Raw genomic sequence first — 5,337 nt, 5'->3', positions numbered from 1 at the left:
AGAGAGAGAGAGAGAGAGAGAGAGAGAGAGAGAGAGTGTGTGTGAGAGAGGTGTGTGTGTGCGTGTAGGGGCAATGGACTGCTCAAGGGGAGGCAAGCTAGCCCAGGGCTGAAATAGACAAAGTCAAAGCCCCTGCCTTATGAGAATGGGATTAGCCTGTGAGTACTTCATGCACTTCCAATCTGGGTGAGATAAGGAGACTCAGTCTTTTTGTTTAAATTACATAGATTGACCCAAACCCTGGAAATCTCACCCTGAGCCCACTGGCTTATCCACATATAAAAGCATTTTAATTGAAAGTTCTGAATAACCCACTGGACCTACTGTATGATGTTGGAGTATGCTAGATCTTCAAGTAATAATAATAATAAACCCTAAAAATCATTATAATAACTTGATTTTGTCTTGCCACTGGACTCTGGAAGAGAGGGTGAGGCTGATGACTGTGCAACTCTGCCTCACTTAAATCCATCTCATGCACAATTCAAGACATCATCCACGATGCCATTGGTTCTCTTCAGAAACAAAGGGCAAACAAATAAAAGTTGGCATAGAATTAATAATACCAATAACACTTTAAGGTTTACAAAAGGGCCTTCCGTGCATTATTATCTCATCTTCTATTTTAGGTAAGTTTAATACCTCTGCTACAATCAACTGCCAAGACTGCAGTAAGCTCCAAGGCCTGCTCTTGGAGCCTTTCTCTAGCTCCATCCCTTGCCCACCAACACCAAGCGGAACATCTAAGGACAGAAGAGAGGCACAACTATTGCCCCTCCCAGGATAGGTTTCCATTATTGTTCCCCCGATATTACTCTTACTCTGAGCCCTGTCTTTGGAGGCCCCTCCCTGCCTTGTCCCTCCTTGTCTACCTGATCTTCAGGTGCTGGCCTGGCATGTTTCTTCCACAGCTATTTCTTGTCTTTTCCTTTCCTGATACTCAGTAGTAGTAATCATAGTTATAATCGTAGTTAATAATAACTCACATTTACATAGCATTTTATGGCATACAAAGTACTTCTCTCACAACAGCCCTGTAATAAGTCATAGGCAAATATTATTATTTCTATTTTTACATAAAAAGAAACTAAGGCTGAGAGATTAACTGACTGCTCAGGGCTTCATAGCTAGTTTCTGTCAGAGCTCAGACTCGAATCGAAGGCTTTGGTCTCTAAGTCCAGTATTTTTTCTACTGTTTTGTGCTTCCAGTGACAGACAGAACTTTTCACTAGAGTTAATTATCTCTCCACTATGACTCTTGTCTAGATTGCATCTCAAGATCTCCCCTCCCAATCGGAGTAACTTAACTCTTGGTGCTAGTCTTTATTAGCCAACCCTGCCTTCCAGCTGTACTTGACCCAATGCTAACATGATAAAGAGATTCTTTTCCCAGAAAAGTCCCCAAGTTATCTTATCTAGGTTTTGCTGTTAGATTTGAAAGGTGTGCAACAAAATTCACATCTCTGATCAGCATCAAAGATTTGGTAGAGCCTGGCAGACGAACATTTTATTCCATCTTCTTACTGAACACTAAAAGACGAGTTATATGTTATTGTTCTGATCAGTATGGATTAGAATAAATGTTTTGGGCTAGGTTATGATCTCACAATTTCCATTGATTAGAATCCATTATGGGTAAAATTAAAAATTAATGTTATAAAATATTTGTAGACATTTCTGGTATACTTGGTGGTCATTTATTCAGCCATTATTTGGCTCATTTCTTCATCTCTACATTCATTCATTCATTAAACATTTATTAAGTCCTTGCTATGTATGCTAGGTGTCAAGGGAAATGCAAAGACCAATTGCCTTCAAGGATCATATAACCTATGAAAATTTGAGTTGTGTTTGTTTTTAATTTAGTTCTATTTGATTCAACCAGCATTTATTAAACACCAACTGTTTACTAGAAAGCATGCAAAGTGCTTGGGATATGAAGACCAAAAAACTTAGTCTCTGCCCCCAAGAGCTTATATTCTACTAGGGGAGAAACTACAAGTATACAGATATGTAGATATGTGCAAAATAATTATTGTGGGGAGGAAAGGATTACTAACAAGTTGGGGGATCAGAGAAAACCTCATGTAGAAGTTGCCACTTGAGTTGAGCCTTAAAGGGTGCTAGGGATTCTGAGAGATGGAGATGAGGGAGGAAAACATCTTAGGCATGGAGGACATCTTGTGCTCTGCCACGGAGCTGGGAAATGGAATGTGGTATATAGATCAGAGCAAACAGGTGCATCTGGATGAAATGTGTAAGGGGGAGTCACGTGAAATAAGTCTAGAAATCTAGAAATTAGACCAGTTTGATTTTTCCACTCAAATCCTTTCCGCAATCTTTTGTTCCATAGTAAGGGCCACAGTGTTTTTCCAGATTTTTGAACCAATCTATAAAGAAGCCAGTTGTTCAGAGGGTTTTTAAGGTAAATCAGAAAACCAGTGGTGATAAATAAACCTTAAGACAAATGCCAGGAAGAAAGGGTCAGGAAATATCACGGAGTAATGTCTCCTAGGATTAACTAGAGAGACTCATGAGGCTTATATACCCCAGTAGGAAAGCTTTGTATTTCTATAGGCTTCATTTTTGTCAGAGAAGGAAAATGTGAGAGGGATTCTTATGTGCAAATAAAATTACCTTAGAAACGGGCTGTAAAGGAGAGTATCACAAAAAAATGATTCCCTAGGCCTCAATATCTATATCTGAGCATGAGTAACAAGTTACCATAAGAACTTTCAATATAAAACAAAGTAGATTAATGAACAGGCCCTCATATCTACTTGTAAGCTAGAGACTAGGGAAAAAACAAAGGGAAAGGACAAAGATGAATGATGTTAAGAAAGATACCTAGTTTCGTTATATTTTGGTTGTTGTAAAACTTTTTTCTAAAAGTATTATAATCTTTTATATTAGTATTTAAGTTAAGTTATAAATTGGTTTTTTAAAGTCCTTCAAAGTCTGAAAATGTGTAGTTTTAAATCTGTAAAGGATAAGCCTGGAACTAAGTGGTATAATCTTTCCAGCTTTGTGTGTTGCCTATACCTGTGTGTTGTCTTTTTTGTGTGTTGTGTGTTGTGAGCAACTTGAGGGTAGGAGCTCTATTTTTCTTATTTGTATCTCATTTGTGTTTTCTTATTTGTGCTCAGCACAGTGCCTGGCACATAGTGGGCACTTAATAAATGTTCATTGGATTGAATCGAAGTAAAGTAGGTAGAATTCTGGACTTGGAGTCAGGAAGACCTGAGTTTAAATTTTGCCTTTGACACTTGTGAGTTGTGACCATAGGCAAATCATTAAACCTCTGTTAGTTTCAGTTGGTTCATCTATAAAATGAGACCCATAATAGCATCATTTCACAGGGTTGTTGTGAAGATGAAATGAGATTTCTATATGGAAAGAGCTTTGCAAGCCTTAAAATGCTGTGTAAATGTTATCTATTATTTTCATAGTAAAGTCCTGTAGCTTATTATAAAACTTAGCTTTCTTAGAGATGCAAAGAAGATGTTCATTTAACAATGAATGAATGGGGGCAGCAAGGTGGCACTAGCCCGGAGTCAGGAGGACCTGAGTTCAAATCCAGCCTCAGACACTTACTAGCTGTGTGACCCTGGGCAAGCCACTTAATCCTGTTTGCTTCAGTTTCCTCATCTGTAAGTTGAGCTGGAGAAGGAAATGGCAAACCACTCCAGTATCTTTGCCAAGACAGCCCAAATAGGGTCATAAGGAGTCAGAAGTGACTGAAAATGACTGAACAGCAAAAATGTTCCAGGCATCATGCCAAGCACTAGAGATACAAGAAAAGGCAAAAACGACCCCTCCCCTCGAGGAGTCTGGGTGTTAGAAACACTTCTTTGGTTCACTTGATTTGGAATCTCATCGATGTGAGGACTCCTCAAAGAGATGCCAATCGCCATTATTCACACCCTCACACTATGGAACTCCTGTCTCAGGAGCCTTCTTCTAGCTCCCTTGTTATTGTATGGATACGAATGAAGCCCATAGGCTGTCCATCAGCTGTCCCTCACTCTGGCCATCTGGCTAGCCTACCTTCTTTTCTATTCATCTATATCTCTTCGGCCATTGCAGCAGAATGCGAATCACCATCTGTAATGTGCTACAGCCCATTTATGCCTGCCTTGCATGTCTCCATTGCTCCTTGGATGATGGGCAATTCTGATTCCTTAAAAGATCGGAATATTCCTTAATTCACTAACATATAGCACCATCCAAAGACTATTGTTAAAAAAGGGGTGGCCCTGTTTCAGAGAGAAGCTTGGGGAATCGTTAAAAGCACTACATAATTTTCCAGAGGTGATCCAGGGGCATTTTCTCCTTTCTACCACCTCAATCTCAGGGGAAGACTAGGCTCACACATGACACGATTTCATCACAGCATTGATCCCGCCATGTTCACATTTAAAGGGGTCATTGCTGCTGGATCACTCTTCATCTCAGCTACCATTGGGCTGAGTCTAAGTAGTTGCTCCTTGCTGCTCAGAACATCAGAGCTGGACTTGCTGCAATACTCAGCAAGGACTCAACTCCTTTGGATGAGTTGCTCTCTTGACCTCTCAAAGTTCTCAAGGTCTAGTCATCTCCAGTCTCCTTCACCTAAAATGAAAGTACAACTACAAAGGCAAAGAGTGAATGCCCATTATTCATGGGCCACATGTTGGCTCACCAGAATGCCACCAAACTGGAAGCATGGAGCCAAGAGGAGGGATAAGGTTGACTAAGACCTTCTGCATACACGCACACTTTCAGTTGTCACAGTCATAGCTAATCATTGACTAGCAGACTAGAGCTAGTTACAGAATGTCTACTCATGTTCTTAAGTCCAGGTAGGAATTACATTATCCATGTACTCTGCATATACTCCTAACAACTGGGTATGCTGGATTATTACTGGTACCACGAGCTCTGAGATTCATGCTGGCTCAGGGAGAGAGCGCCAGTCCCCCAAGTACATAAAGGCATGTGTGTGTCTGTGTATGTACATACATACACATGTGTATACACACATACACATACACACATGTATGCACTCACATACACTCACATACACAAACACTAACTCTCTGGACTAGCTCCATAGGCTTTATACATAACCGCATATCGTAGGATCACAAGAGGATATATTTGAAGCTAGAAGCACCCTTAGAGATTATCTAAGAGGTTGGTATCTCTACTCTCATGTGAACAGCTTGAGCCCCGATTCCAGGTATGTTCCCTTACACACACATATACAGTTAGCCCACTGTTTCACAGATGAGGAAATTGAGGCTCAGAGAATTCAGATTCAAACCCAGGACTCTGCCTCCAAAAGTATTATTTCTA

Source organism: Trichosurus vulpecula, chromosome 2 (genome assembly GCF_011100635.1).
Source record: "Trichosurus vulpecula isolate mTriVul1 chromosome 2, mTriVul1.pri, whole genome shotgun sequence".
In the NCBI taxonomy this organism is placed as follows: Eukaryota; Metazoa; Chordata; class Mammalia; order Diprotodontia; family Phalangeridae; genus Trichosurus; species Trichosurus vulpecula.
Note: the sequence above shows the minus strand (reverse complement) of the source record.